This window comes from Micromys minutus, assembly GCF_963924665.1.
Source record: "Micromys minutus genome assembly, chromosome: 2".
Classification (NCBI taxonomy): domain Eukaryota; kingdom Metazoa; phylum Chordata; class Mammalia; order Rodentia; family Muridae; genus Micromys; species Micromys minutus.
The window spans coordinates 66,666,114-66,682,441 of record NC_137971.1 but is presented as its reverse complement, the minus strand read 5'-3'; the positions used below and the strand labels follow the sequence as shown (position 1 = coordinate 66,682,441).

General features: G+C 46.0%; 1 protein-coding gene across 1 annotated transcript in view; it reads right to left on the bottom strand.

Moving 5' to 3' along the window:
• Nucleotides 1-15,741, bottom strand: part of CHST15 (carbohydrate sulfotransferase 15) — a 61,295-nt gene extending 45,554 nt beyond the window's left edge. The window contains exons 1-2 of the mRNA XM_080911181.1: nt 15,578-15,741; nt 15,149-15,299 (exon numbers count right to left, since the gene is read on the bottom strand). The gene's annotated coding sequence lies outside the window, so the exon portion shown is untranslated. The remainder of the gene's footprint in view (nt 1-15,148; nt 15,300-15,577) is intronic.
• Between the last annotated feature and the right edge of the window lie 587 nt (nt 15,742-16,328).

Genomic DNA, 16,328 nt, shown 5'->3' with positions numbered 1-16,328 from the left:
GAGAGGAGAGAGAATGTGTGGGGGGAAAATAAAGGTGGGGGGACAGGGTGGCTCTGTCTACCTTCATGTCCCTAGTCCCTTCCTGCCCACTGAGACAGACTCTGGAGAGAGAAGGGAAGATCCTGAGTAGCAGGAGATAGCCCGCCCAGATGCCCTTCAGGTTTCTCACAGAATAGAACTCACACATTACAAGTTCACAGAATGCGAATGAGGGTCTCGCAAACACACAGCAGAGACCCGGAGTGAATAAATTACGGGCGCACAATGGAAGGCAAGCAGCTGTGTGCTCCCCGCCATCTGGCCTCTCTGATCGGAATACTTTTAAATATTGTTTTATTTTCAGAGATAAGCCAAATAAGAGTCTGGTTAACCCTTGAGTAGGGAGAGCCCCCTGAGATACTTCAGTGGCATTTCCTTCTGAAGAGAAGAGCAGGCAGCCTGTCTGACAGTGTCCTCTAGATGGTTTCACAAGGGGAAGCTGGCCACAGTATGCTCTACCACCCCCAAGCAGATCAGCCATGGTAAGAGGCAAGAGAGTGTGGCCTGTAAGGATGTGATGGTGAGCCCCTGGGGCAGGGGGTCCAGGAACCTGCATGATGCCAAATCCAAGATGCCATGTTTAGAACGCTTAGAAAGTTTTAACATCATTTTAAAACGAAGCTCAAGGCAAGTGCATGGCAAAGCGAGAGGCCACACTACCAGTTGCCTTTTGAGTACCATGGAGGGAAGCCAGGTAGGTGCTGGCAGGTCTTGTGGATCCACCAACACCCTCTTCTGTTCCTGACCATTCCCAGTGCTATAGGTGAGTGTGGCTGCTCTGCAGTACAGAACAAAGGGAAGCAGAAGCCGGGGACGGGGCCTGCTTCACAGCATAGCAGAAGGCAAAGCTAGACAGAAGCCCCAGCTGGCCCTCTTTCCACTGAGCATGGCGACAGACAGGTACATCCCACAGCAATCAGTTTCTAGGAGTGACTGTGGGCGGAGCTTGGGGCACTTTGGCTCACACTTGCACAGCCCCATCTGGCTCTGAAGTTCCCTTGCAAAGATCAAGTGTTCCTCTTGCAACTACAATAGCAGTAAAGAAATAATAAACACTAAGTAACAAAGGAGGGGCAGAGAGAAGCAGGCTGGAACAAGGCCTGGTAAATAGCAGCCTCAGCTTCAGTTTCCCTTTTTGTACTCCCCGTGCATACTCCTTGCTCTCCTCATTGCCGAGATGAGTCAGAGAAACTGCCTGAGGCTAGAGATGGCCAAGCTAAATAGTGGAAGGCAGGAAGCTACCTCAAGGCCTCACTTTAATCCCTTTTTTCTTAAGTGTCTTTGAATTCCCCCACTAGCCACAGCATGATGCTCAGCTGTTGTCCTTCTTGTACATCACCACCACCACCACCACCATCATCAACCAAATTCCCAATCATGCACTTGAGAGCCATTTCGGGAAGGACACTGTCTCTTGCCTCCTCTGTCACAATGATGGAAAATCCAAGACAGACCACAGAATTCCCCAGTGGGTGCAGAACTTTATAAACTTGTTCATGTCAAAGGCAGAGACCCAGGCACAAGGGACAATATGGCTCTGGAAGACACTGTTCTGTGAACATTCACCTATGTGACCCTCGAACAGAGATGCCCTTGAATGGGGCTCCATGTTGCCACACTGGCCATGGGATGGACAGGTACACTCTGGAAGAAAGGGAAGCGTGGAGGAAAGCAAACTATGAGAATCCCAAAGGACTGTGAATCCCAGTCCCACATCTCCCTCACCTCGATGGAACCCACCTCGTCCTGGCTGTGTGTCCTCAGGCCAGATGCTTTACAATTCTGGGCTTCTTTGCTTCCCCTCAGCATAGAGAAAATTGCAGGAGGAAATGCTGGAGGATTAGTGGGATCATCCATGCAAAACGCTTCCTTGATGCCACTTACCCCCAGAGCTTGCAAAGCCCTGCCATAATCACCACCCGCATCCTGCCAGCCCTTCCTGCTTTCCGAGGCTGCAAAGACCTCAGCCAGCAATAGAAACTCTGGTCCAGTGTCTGAAGCCCCAAGCAATCCTGGATAATGACAGAATTCTTAAGGCGGCAGACTAGCAGGGGATTTGAACAAGCTCATACCAAGGACCCCATCATCCCACCATGCATCAGAGACCACACGGGAATCCCAGAACACTGGCAGCAAGGGCTGCCTATGACCAGAAAGCCTCCAAGAGAAAACCCACCTTTTAGACTGCAGTAGACCTAGTTTCTAGAACCTTGATTCAAACCTGGAATCTAGATTCCCAGTCTCTGTCAAGTAGGCCAACCAAGCATTTATTTATAGACAAATCACCCAAGTTACTAAACACAGATATGATGTATACATCAGAAGGGGAACCCCATGCCATGGTTCTAACAATGTAAAAGTCCCTGGTAGATCACACATTTTTTTCCATCAATTCCTCCCCATATCTCCATAGTTGAAGCTGGGGGAGGGATGGCCTTCAATGAACATTTGGACAAAGGTATGTTCTCCAAGAATTCTGGTGTCTGCCAGGTACTGCTATGACACACTGCCGTGATACAGTGTGTCAAGGACACCCCCAGCCCTGGAGGGACGCTGACACTGAAAGCTGTGTGAGGCCAGGTGAGAACATGGGAGTCTGTAACAAAGGCGCTGAAGCCAGCCAGCTGGCCCCAAGAGCAGATGTGCCCTCGGCTCTATGTAAACAAGTTTTTTTTTTTCCGTTTTGTTTTGTTTTTAAAGTACTACTTCAAAAATTAATCAGCACATCTTGGCTCAGGCTCTGACTCCCACAGAGCAAATGATGTGTGATCTGAGAAAGCTGTAACCTCAGACTTAACTGCAGAACAGTGCAAAGTCACAGAGATCAGGGAGGACCTGTCACACCCCTGTGAAGTCAAGGCTTATTCTCAGAGGGTCAGACTTCCTCTTGGGCTTAAAAGCAAGAGTCGAAAAAATAAAATAAAAGATTAGATAGATAGATAGATAGATAGATAGATAGATAGATAGATAGATGAATAAACAAAAACTTCACAACTAACTTCCTGCCAAGGGCTGCTCTGGTGTCTCTCAGAAAATAAGCATTTGACCCAACAGTTCTCAGTCCTTAGCTCAGTTCACGGCAGCAGTAACCACACCTGTCAAGTGCCTACGTGGTACAGTCCTATACTTGCAAACATGCAACAGAGACTAAATGACCAGCAAGAGCACCAGACTTGGATTGATTCAGGCAAGCTGAAGGTCTGGGCTTTTTGACACGTAAAGATCAGTAGACCCCCAAGTACAGGCAGCAATGTGCCTACTGTGTGGCCCTGGGGAAAAAGCTGCCTCCAGCCCATCCCCTATCTCTAGGCTGGTAACCAGGGCCACTCACTATGGTTCTGTCTGCCTCTGTGTATCAGCCTCTGGCAAGTACCATTTCCCCAGTACCAGTGGTCCCCCTGGCCCATCACTGCTGCCCACGATTTAGACCTGAACCAAAGCCCTGCGTCCCTCACCCATCAGCCCCTGCTCTTACTTCTCAAGACTCTTCAGCTGGGAGTCTTTGTGGGTGTCCCACAGCACCTGTCTCCACCTCCAGATGAAGAGCTCCTGGATGTGAGAGGCTCTGTTCAGTTTTACAAAAGTATCCCAAAGGACATCAAACGAGGACATGGAAAATGAGGAGCGTGTAGCGAAACCCCATGCAGTAAAAAACTCCTGATAGAGGTTTCAGTTTTTCTATATAAAATAGAATTTAAAATTTGGGCACTAGCGTCTGTCATTGGAAATGTGTTTCTTGGTATCTGGCTGGTGGATATGGTCACTAACATGGGGGTGTGTGGGAGGTTGGTGTTGGCTCCACTGTCCTGAGAGACTCCAGTGCCCACACACACTCTGCAGGAGCAGAGACCAGGGCCCTGAGACTTGTCACTCCTGCCCATCCCAGCAGACCTCTCTACCCTTTCTAAATTAGCTTTCACACTTTGGAAAACAACAGAACGGTTTGCCTTGGTAAATTATATGATTCTGATCTGTGTGCAGAAGTTCGGGTTTCTCCATGTTCTTTCATTCTGCCCGTTCTTGATTCTGACAACGCTGTCAGGCAGATTTCCCAGTATCTTCAGAGCATGCCATTTTACACCCCATGCCATAAAAACCAGGTACTGAGCTCAGGACAAAAGAGGTGGGGGAGGGGTGGGTCCGTCACTCCTCCCTGCAGATGCTTCATTCCTTTCCCATAAAGGAAATCTGGAAGTGTTTCAAAAACATTCACTATTCAGAGAGAACTAAAATTACCTTGCTCCTCCCTCCCGTCTCTCTCCCTCAGCTGCTTCTCCCCCTTCTACACTTCAGAAAGAACACACTATGTGATACTTGCAGATATCTTCTGGGTTTTATGGGAGGCTAGAATGGAGGCCCATAGATTCCCTACTAGGGAGTGCTGAAGCCAAGAGTCTCTTCCATGAAAAGAGTTGGAGATACAGATGCGAGAAGCAGGGTCTGCTGTTTCTTAGCCTTTGCAGCAGCCAAGCAGGGCTGGGACTCGAATCCATGGCTGGCTGCCTCTTCCTTACCACCAGAATAATGTCTCCTGCCTCTTACCACCCTAAACGCCCCACTTACGAAACTGTCACAAAATAGTCCTAGTGACCGTCCCAATGTTCTTAGTCTAGAATTATTTTCACTCTCCTGCTGCAAGACAAGGAACTGCTGACCTCACCAGTCGGCTTGGTTAACTGTATTTCTGAGATTTTTCACATCCAAACACTTGAGGGGACGTTAAAAAAAAGTATGATCATGAATGATGAAATATTACCCCTTTGCTGGCCCGAAAGACATTCATTTCACAAGTTGTAAAAGATCTGAAAACATTTCCTCTATGAAGGGGGAACCCCAACCTAGGCCAAATGTTTCGTTTGCATCCTAGAGGGGTAGGTCCAGGCCAAGGGCCTACCATTCCCGTGTCCTGCCCTGCTCTCTCAACAACCAAAGCCCAACACTACCACAGATTTCTGAGACAACAAGATTTTTGGTGTTGGCAGGACTGTGCAGTGTCTGCCACAGGTTCAGCCTCTCTTTTGTCCCATTTGCTACCATCCCTATGGCTCTGACCCACCTCAAAGCGGTTTTGCACCTGTAGCAGAAGAAGACGACCGCGGATCCCAAAATAACTGGTTGAACTTCTCAGAGCACAGGTGGGCACAACCCCCAGTTCCGAGTAACAAGACACTCCCAGACAGGGCACCCCACAAACACACATCTCAAAGAACACTATTAAGGTGCCAGGAAGCGTATTTCAAGCCTCCTTAGAATCACTACTGGGGATGACAAAAGATGAGAAAGCGTTTTTTTCAGGAACAGCAAGAGGTGCTCACAGGTCCCTCTCTGTGGATGGTTCCTGGTCTGCCCTTTCATTCACATTACCTATTGAAATCGCTGGCAGGTTTCAGACTTATTCAGCCCAATTTGCTCGTCATCAGCACTAAGGAAGCAAAGAAGGGCAGGCCTCTGCCCTGGATCCGAAGACAAGCAATCCAAGCAGGCACCAAGGCCACCCAACAGAAGCTCAGATCCAAACAGCAGCACTAGCAGAGAGTCTTGCTTGATGCTTGAATTTCCCAGCTCAGGAGCAAGGTGACAATCAGCTTAGGGCCAATGCTGGACTATATACAGTGTGTGTGTGTGTGTGTGTGTGTGTGTGTGTGTTTCTCTATTGAATGCCACTGTGTTTGAGACGGGATCTCTCTCTGAATCTACGGTCTTTGTTGTTCATGAGCCTGGCGGGGGAGGAGGGTCAGTTAGCTCTTGGGTTCACCTTTCAATGCTGGGGTTACAGCACAGGCATGCTCGACTTTTAGGTGGGTGCTGTGGCTTTGAACTCAGGTCTTCTTGTTTTACAGCAAGCGGTCTTATTTACTAAGCCATCTCCCAGCCCACCATGTGCATTTTCAGATGACAAACTGCAGTGGGCTTAGTGATGAGAACCTATGTCTTCTCAGCTTCCCTCCACTCCCCAGGGCCCAGGACGTGAACCGTGCACATGGACTCAGTGCTCTGCCACCCCCCATAATTTTCTTTGGGTCCCCAGCCTCTCAGAAGGAGAGATTTGGGGCCAGATATTCCCGGAATTGCCTGCGGAATTGCCCATTTGTTCTTTTTCTGCTTCGGTTACTTCACTAATTGAGGCAAAGGTGCTGAGAGTTTTGACATTAAGTATCCGAGTAACTGCTTGCTGTCTCTTCACTTCCTGTGCTTAGATAGGCCTTTCTCCGACTGAAAACCCAGCTCTGTTTTGGGGAGGAAGAACACTAACTTCAGTTTCCAGCATGATTTTTCCTAAGTACTTGATGGCTTAAGCTTCGAGTTATGAGTTAATTGCCTGACAGAATTCTCCGACTTGTCAGCTTCTCAGCTTTGAAAACCAGCCTTGCCCTGGTTTGCAAGCCTGATAAGCATCTGTAACCATCCACAGCAAGTGCTTCCAGACAACTATGATCCTATTTCCATCACCGCCCCCTGTCACCATGTCTATAGCCTGTGACAGGGACATAGAGGGTGTGCCTACAGTCTGGTCTATACCATGCCTGTGACAGGGACCTATAGGGTGTGCCTACAGTCTGTTCTGGTCTATTCCATGTAGGTCACATGTCTTTCTTTTCTAGACATCAGGCTCCTTGAAATGCATCAGAAATAAGGTACTGTCCTCTCAGTTCCCTCAGCTGATCCTGCACACTAACCCGGGAAAAGATGAGCCACATTCATTTTAATATCTTCCCTCCATGTCAGCTGTCCCTGCTCTCAAGTAGGAAATAAAAATCAGAGGAAAATGTTAGTTTTAAAATGGGATTTTTTTCTTATGAATAGCTCTATTACATTTGATTTTAATAGAACATAAATTCAAATGATAAAAACAAGGTCTTTTTTTCTTTTCTTTCTGTCTTTCTTTCTTTCCTTTTTGTTAGCATGTTCTGTCTTTTTGTGTCCTGAGCACACAAAGAAAGTATAGCAAGATGATCCAAGCCAGAAAGTGTCAGAGTATGCCTGCCTGGGCATGTGTTCCTAGAATCTCTGCCACAGGCACAGTGGAACAGGACTAGACAAGTCCAACACAAGCCTCTTTACCATGAAGAAGTTCAGAGACTCCTAAGCTCTGTGTCAGTCCCCAGTCCCACCTTGGGACCATCTCAAAGGGAGCCATTAGTCTGTGCTTTGCACTCACTAACCAAGTTGTAAATGCCCAGGAACCAGCATCCCATTGAGTCCCCAATTGACAGGTTGGGCTCAACTAAACCCTGCAGGTTTGACCTTATATAAACCAATGCCTCATAACCAGGAAGCACTACTCTTGCAAAGTTCAAGTTTACCCCGGAAACGTTCAGGGCTCCCTCCTTATTGGGAGCATGGTACAGTGGGCAACAAGCAGAGACACCAAGACAAGGTAATAAAGAAGACTCCATAAGACCTGGGGATTTTAGAACAGCCTCAGGGTGGCCCTGGCCTGCACTGTGACATCACATCATGGTCACTAAACTTGAAAGCGTGGCATCAGGGGAGAAATATGACTAAGAAGAGCAGCATGGGGGGAGGGGCTGTAACCTGGAGAAGAATCAAATGGACTGAGGACCCAAGATGAAAGTTTCAGGCAGTAGAAAGATGCATCACTGGCTTTAAACAGAGAGGCAGGCTCAGCTGCATAAGCTAGAACAGCCCTCCTTCACAAACTTCCTTTGGGGAACACCTGCACTGAGAGGCCAGCCTGAGACCAGTGCACTGTAGGTAGCCAGCTTGTCCTTGCCAGAGCAGACCCCAATCTTCTTGAGGAGGGACAAAGATTTTCTATCACACAACCTGATACCTGACTTTAGCCTGAGGGACCGAGGAATGAGGATTTACAAACTAGCGTGCATCAACCGTGGAATATGCGAGGGTGGAGAAATCATCCAAGATTCATGTTTCCCTGAATTTAAAGTCTATCCATTGCTCCCTTCAATTATAGAACTTTAGAGAAGTGGCCAAGCCTGCTTCCCCTAAGGCATTTGAAAATGGTGACATGCCCACCATGCTCCTAGGGAAGGTAATAAGGATGATAGGGGAAATTTTGTAAAGAAAAAAAAACCCAATGAAGTGAACATGAAGCTAATCTCAGAATGACAAATATAGGCTTTCTCTCATGTGGTACCTGGATTTTTATATAGATAAATAAAATATTATATATGGCATGGAAACTGTGGAGGGCAACAAAAGGGATGAACTGCAGGAAGGGGTGCATGAGACCTGCCCTGTGGGTAGAGGTGAGACAAGCGAACCGAGAAGTGGGGATAAAACATGGACAACGTACCGCGTGTACTTACATAAAAATGTCCTGAGCAACACATACAATGACATTTCTGGCATTAAAAATTCAAAAGTATAACACCCAGTTTTGGGGGGGCAGACTCCTCAACTGGGGTGGGAAGATGCTACTTGAGGAGAGGTGGCAGAAAGGACAGGCCCCAGCTTTGCCAGAGTTCTCCCCTTTTTGGATAAGGAACACAATGAGAAGGAGTACTGCAAGCCAACGAGAGCCCGAGAGACTCATTGGAGCAACCAGGGTCCTCCAGAGGAGTCACCCCCTAATGGTAATGGGAACCACTGGGCGCCCTCACCTCTTTAAACTCCCTGCTGTAGTTCCAGTAAGACAAGCCCTGAGCTTGGGCTCTGGGAAGACTCTATTTGCATGCACTATTCTACCCAACCCTTTTCAAGACGTCACCATTTCCATACATCTTCATACAGAAGCTGTTAATGAAAAATTCTCATTTTTAGAATGTCCCATTTTGGGTGCTAAATTCCCATCTGACCCGAGAGCAACTGATCTGTACTTATTTTACAATATAATTTTATAGGAGATATGTGCCCAAGCTGCTCCAAATACTCTTAAAAAGGAAGAAAAAAAACTTCCAGTCAGCAGTGGTGTTAAGAATCTGCTTTTAAATTTAAATTAAGTAAAATTAGGAGATGTTAAGAGAAATATAAAATTCTCGTTTCCTTGGTTTTACTGGTCACATTCCAAGGGTCTGCTGGCTACATGGTATCACCAGGACGGATCATGCAGGTGGATGATGAAGGTGGACAGAGAGTCCAGAACCACAGGAAGGGTGGGGCTGCTGGGGCAAAAGCACTGGACTGCAGTCACAGTAGTATGTCTAGACTCTTTTCTTGCAGACCTGCCAGCCAGAGTTTGGGAAGTCATTTCCCAGGACTCCTAAAAAACTGTGCAGTGCTTGTCCCCGTGAATGAATCTATGCGGCTGAGATCATGTAAGTAGGCAACAGCCTAAGTGTGGCAGCTTCATGTCCTCTGCTCCTGCATTTCCTGAAACCCTGTATGACTGAGCCACTGCTGTATATGACAGCCCCATGCTCTCCTCTCAGGAGGGAGAACACCAGGCTGGCTTCTAAATCAACCACTTCCATCAAAAACAATTTAGCCAGTGCTATATACATACCCCAGAACATCAAGACTAAAACATTAGTCCTAGACCTTTCTTGGGGACTGACCAATCCCCAGAGCACAAACTTAGACACTGACTACTTCCTACAACATGTAAGTTAGGGATACAGAGCCCCACTGGAACAGGGGTATCTTTAAGCTCACCCACCACAAGGGCTCCCTCCCTAGTCTTTCAATCCAGTAGTCATCCCTTAGAATCTTATCTTCTAGGGAGCTCGGGCTGAACACAGCTTTTCTTTCATGCCCAGAGACACCTCCCAGATCCACCAAAACACACAAGCTAGAATAGCCTGAGTTCTGTTTGCAACGCTCCAAACTGTAAATCTCACAGTGGAGTGGGTAAATGCAACCAGACTACAAAACTGAGGCAGCAAAATTAGGGAAGAATTTCATAAATGTAATATTGAACAAAAGAGACCAAATGTAAAGACAAACATACCCCATGACCCCACTGTCACCAAATCCAAGATCCAAGCAAAAAGATGCAGGCTACGTATGCAAGGACAGAGGTTTCCCATAAGCAGGGTGGGGAGGTGGTTAGTGACCTACACAGCAGGGCCAGGGACTTCCAGGTTGCAATGCATACTCCTGCTGGTTGTCCTGTGGGAGCTGTTGGTGAATGTTTTTCAGGCTCTATGCTTACAGCAAGCATTTTTATGTATGTTATATTCCAACTTAAAGACAGTCCATAAACTCATGTTTATAATCTCAAAACTCAGGAGGAAAAGGCAAGATCGAAAGTCCAAGGCCAACCCAGGCTACATGAGGTCTTGTCTCAAGAAAAAAAAAATGGTAAAAATAGTTCCCCGTGTTTAATGGGTAGAGTTAAGTTTCTACCAGTAGAGAGGTTAGAATCCCATGGGCTATTCTAACCCTAGCCCTTGCACCTCCACCATGAAGGTGAGTGTTTTTCCATCAGACCAATTCCATTTCCTTTCAGAGGTGCCAACCCAAATTTCCACCATCCATACATTTTAAATGCTTAGCAGCAGTCATAAGCACTTAAGGCTTATTTTATGACCCAGCATGCAGTCAGACGGGTAATGACCTCCAGGTGCCAAGGTCTTAAATGGCTCCTCTGTAACAGAGTCAGGCAGGAGGCAACAAGCCTTCCTTCACCCAGTGGCCGCTGGCACACTGGAGTTCAAAGTCAGGGGAGAAATCTTCAGTGGGCATTTCAAGAAATGCCACCTACCTACTCCTTTCAGCCGTCTTTCCTTACAAGGCTTTCTAGGGCAGAAGTGTGAGTGGTTTATAGTAATCCTAGACTGCTTCTGCTATACCCCATCCCAGAAGGACTTGCTGTTTGATCCCAGAATGCTCATGTCCCTTCACAGAGCCAGCATCCCCATGCAAGGAAGCCTTCTAGTTCTTGGGTTGCCATAAAGTCTCTATAAGATGCTTCCGAGAAATGTCTCAAACCTCCTTCAAAGAGAGTGAACACGTGAGCCACTGAACTAAAGGGGGCAGAACTCTGGGGTAGGCAAGGAAGAGTATAAATAAGGAAAACAGGAGGCTGTATGTGGAAAGATGGCTCAGTGGTTAAGAGCATTGGCTGCTCTTCCAAAGGTCCTGAGTTCAATTCCCAGCACCCACATAGTGGCTAACAACTGTCTGTAACTCCAGTTCCAGGGGATCTGACACCCTCACACAGACATATGTGCAAGCAAAATAATCATGTACATGAAAGGAATGAAGGAAGGAAAAAAAGAAAAGATTATTAATAAAGAAAACGGCCCACTGGGAAATCAATGCAGTCCTCAGGAACAAGCTTCTAGCATATTCTAAAGCTTAGAAGAGGAGCCATAAATTCACAAGCCATGCTGACATTCACATAACCTTTCCCCTGATGATTCCTGATACCAACATCATGCTCACAGAATGCCTCCAGGCCTGCCTTCAAGAGGTCTTCCTGGTCCTTCTCTCCCCTTCCTTCCGGATTCAAACCTTCCACGCAAAAGCTTCCCCTCCAGGCTTCCTCTACCACAACCTGGAGCTCTGGGACATTACCCAGCACCTCCCAGAGTGGGTTCACTGCACTCATTTAACACACCACTAGGCAATTTGCCAACATTTCCCTCAAGGTCACATGGTTTACCCTAAAACTCTAAGAAGTAACTCCGTGAAGGTAGGACCCAGATGTGCACCTCTGTAAATCAGGCATCATACCACCCGCCTCTGCGGACTGAAGAAATGGACTTATACGCCATGAAAAACATGGGCTACAATGTCCAAACACTGCAGCTTTTCTTCTTCTATTGTCATATCTGGCCTTCCTCAGAAAGCATTGTCCAGGATGCCAAGTCCGAGGCACTAACAGGAATCAATACCTGGTTCTTTCATTCACTGACAGATGCCATTTGAGTGCCATTGTGCCAGGCTCTGGGCACAGTGAGCAGACACAACAGAAGAGACCTGCCGTAGTCCAAAGCTGCTGATGTTCTGCAGAGGGCAGAAGTGGCTTTAGATAACCCCCTCCCTCTCCCTCTCTCCCCTCTCCCTCCCTCCTCTCTCTCTTACACACACACACACACACACACACACACACACACACATTGAGATAGTTTTCCCCCAATATCTTTAAAGCAGACCTAGCCAAATATACCAGGCTCTCATATCAGCTAATAAGGGTATCACAGATTTTTAATCCTATTATTCTCCTTTTTAAAAAGCAAAAAACAGTGATTGTGGCTCTCTTACCAGGAAAAATAAATAAAACCAGCTTTTAGTTGAACGCGTAAACTCTGTATTTGTTATTCGCTCACTGCGTTAAACACTGGTTCAATACTCCACGGGCCATGAGGATCCAATTGCAGACAGGCAGGTAAGGCTGACTTACACTGGCTGCATCCCAGAACACCTGGATACCTGCCATACTTCCTCCCTGTAGCCTGGGGGCATAAAAGACAGTCCCTTTCTTTCAAGAGTCACAGTCTTATTCAGATTTATCAACTTGTGACAACACAGGATGTGAGCAGAGTCTTAGCTGGCTGGGGATTCACAAGTCCAGTGGCCTCCAAATAAACTGAGGAAAACTGTGGTGACCAGCAAGGCACCAGTGACATTACTACCAGTGACCCACCTCTGAAACATCATGGTATGGGGCAGCCCTCCCTGTTTAGGTAACTTTCCGAATGTTTCAGTAACTTTAATCCTCGTTCAAGATTCTGATTTCCAACCGGAAACCATTTTAAGTCTGTACTGTCCTGGGCTGGGAGTGTCCCTCTCTGGCAGACAGCCTTTGACACTGTTCTCACTTCTATCAGCTTCTGAGAATAGGGCACTTGCCATGTCTGGACCAGTCACAGAAAAGTTCCTCCCGTGTTCTTCAGGGGACATATACCCTCCCCAAAATGCCCTGTCTTCCCCGGAAACCCCCTGACTTTGCAGGTTGGCATTCTTCACAGTGATTAGGGTAACCTATGGTGGCCTTTGAAATTCTGAGCTCTCTCCAAGGACATTCCACTCAGTTACAAAAAACAAAGTGCAAGCAAAAAAAAAAAAAAAAAAAAAAAAAAAAAAAAAAAAAAAAAAAAATCAGAGGTGAAAAGTCAAGAGAAGTGAGGAGATGGATTTCCCCATCTCGGGACTAAGACAGAGAGGCAAAAAGCCAGGGAGAGATTTGTCTCCAGAGCAGAACTGTGATGACCTTATGCTTTATTAGACATCTAGATCCTTATCCCTGTTCATTCTGGATTATTCCAGGGGTAATTACTCCTGAGACTTGATGCATGAAACCCTAGTTCTGCTTAGAAAAATCACAATGTGTTCCTTCAGTTCCTCAAGCATTCCTAAGAGTGTCTCCAGACTGGCATCCTGTGTCCCCAGAATGGCACCTTGCCAGATTCCCCAGAGATCTGTACACAGAATACAGCACATCTCTGCCATCTGGACATTTACACTATAACTCTCCCAAGGTGCCCTACATCAGATCCCTCCAGGTTCAGTATCATGCACGTTTCCAGAGCCAGCTGAATGAACAAGAAACCAACAGTCACAAAGTAAATCCATGTTCAAACCCCCTGTGTACTTGATTTAATGCTATGCTAGCCAGGGTTCTTTATGATCATGCTGTACCAGAACCTGAAAATCACATTATCAGTCTATAGATTTATAAAAAGCTTAACAATGAAAACTGGGAATGGCACTCAGTTTGGAATGATGATGGCTCCCATACACTCATGTTTGAATACTTGGTTCCTAGTGGGTAGAATTGTTTAAGAAAGATTAGGAGGTGTGGCCTTGGAGGAGGTGTGCCACTTGGGTCAGGATTTAAGGTTCCAAAACACTAGCAATATTCCTACTGTTGCTTTCTTCACCATCATGGACTCTAAGCTTTGGAAGCCATAAGCACCTTATTAAATGCTTTTTTTTTATTTACATGTCGCTTTGGTCACATGTTTTATCACAATAAAAAAGTTACTAAGACTGTTGATAAGAATGTTTGCCTGGCATAGACAAAGGCTTGGATTCAATTCTCAGAACTACAAAAACCAAGTGTGGTGACACACATCTGCAATCCAAACATGGGAAGATCAGAAAGTCACAGTCATTCTTGACTACATATTTACATATTTAGTTTAAGGATAGCCTAGAATAAATGAGACTATATATATATATAGATAGATAGATATAGATATAGATAGATAGATAGATAGATAGATAGATAGATAGATAGATAGATAGATAGATAGATAGGCAGGCAGGCAGGCAGGCAGGCAGGCAGGCAGGCAGGCAGACAGACAGATAAATAGATGGATGAGTGATGGATGGATGGATGGATGTATGGATGGATGGATGTATGGATGGATGGATGGATGGATGGATGGATGGATGGATAGATGGGTAGATAGGTAGGTAGGTAGATAGACAACAGACAGAGAGACAAATAGAATAACAATGAGGATTGAATGGAGAAAAGATACCCAGAAATTATCTATGCATTCTAGCTGATGAAGAATTATTCAGAAAATTATCTTGTGCCTCAGATTTGGGATCATCACTGGGACCTTTCAAGGAGTGCTTGGGAATGAGGAATCCTGTTTATCATAAGTCTAATCTCAGGACCAGCTCCCATGTAGCTCTCCCTGACAATTTAGCCAACACTTGGCCCTTTAATTTATTGTGCTAATGTGGTTAGACAATGGTCTCTGGAGTCAGGCCATCTCACAGACTCTGAAGAGAGGCCATGGAGGAAATTTATGAGCCGAGGCTTATCCCTCACACCCTCTATAAATGGGAAAATCTTTACCTTTGTGAAGTAATGTGTTTGGTCCCCAACCAGAAGAGAAAATTAAGCCCTTCACCCAATGCTCTGCACTGTTGGTTTTTACAGCTTGTCCCCCAAGCCTGTGCAGCTTAAACACCATTTATAAGCAGGCTTCATTTTAACCCTCCTTGGTAGAGAATGAAAAACTAATTAGGTAGATGCAGATAAGCTCCCACATTCCATTCTAGTGGCATGTCACCATTAATGGTACCCATGACAGGAAGAGAGAGGAATGCACACATATCATTTGAGTCCTGAGCTAAGTACATGGAGGTGCTGGGCTGGCTGGTCACTCGGGATTTTGCATCTTGAAATCAATTTGCAGGTGGCCTAATTAAAACACAACAAAAGATAATTCAACGGGAACTAAGGCTCCTATCGCATTAACTACAACTACAGAAATCTTACCTTAAAGCACCTCCAAGGGGTAGGATAGGCATTTTGTTTGCTTCTTTTTGAAGGCTCCCAGCTCTGCCAAATAGAATCATTTCACCAGGAAAGCCACTGACTGCACTTGCATTAAGAGATGTGATAGATCTTAGACAAGCCCATCTCGGAGCTGGAAGGCAACAAATGGGCAGAGCAACCAGGGCACAGTTAGTGAGAACCAATCAGAGAAGTGTGTAGACCCACTTGAAGGACTAAGCCCTAACAGGCTGCAAGCACACTCTGGTTGAGATCACCTAGGTTCAAGTCTCAACTCTACTACTGAGTTGCAAAAATTTGAACTGTAAAATGAGGGCACTGGGGATGTGAGGTAACCCATGCATGCTGGTTACTAAGATCCGATCTCAAGACCCCAGTTCTCTGTCCTATGTTCCATTACACCACACTGACCTGAGTCATCTCTTGTCTCCAAATTCCACAAACCCAGATAAGAGGGTTCTCTGGGTTCTCTCTTCAGGGATAGGAACCCATAAAGCACCACGCAGGATCCAGCATTCGTGAAAAGCATTAATGTGGCTCTTTAAGGATTTATTGACCTGGCGGAAGTTAATGTCATTGACTGCCAATTGGAAAGGATCCAAGAATCATCTAAAAGATAAAAGACAGGGCTGAACTTCGTGAAATCCTAAAACGCTTCCAAAGTGCTGTGGACCCCTGGGTTTAATAACATCAGAAGGCGCAGAATGCGGCCTGCAGCTTGGTTAATGAGATTGGGCCAGCCTCAATTTCCTGGCTTTTATGGGGTCCCAGGGTCACAGATGATATTATCGTGGTAGGAAGCTGAGCAAAGAGTACATAGGAACACTGCAACTTCCTGCATGTCTAAAATTACTTCAAAATACTTAAAATTATAAGTCAGCATTAGAAGTGGGGAGAGACTAAGGGGGTCCTTGGCCGATTTTCAGCCTGTCAAGACGACTTTCAGGCAGTTGGGCTTGGAAAAGAGAGATGCTGGGTAAACATCTGGAATGATTTTAAACCGAGCTGCTCTGAAAAAGAAAAAGAAAAACCCGTTTTCTCTTCTCTTCATTTACTAAAATACAGGGAAGTTTATGTTTTATCCACAACTTTTAAAAGTTAATCGTAAGCAGTAGGAAGCAGATCCGTGTGTTGCTGCATAATAAACATTTACTGGAAAAAC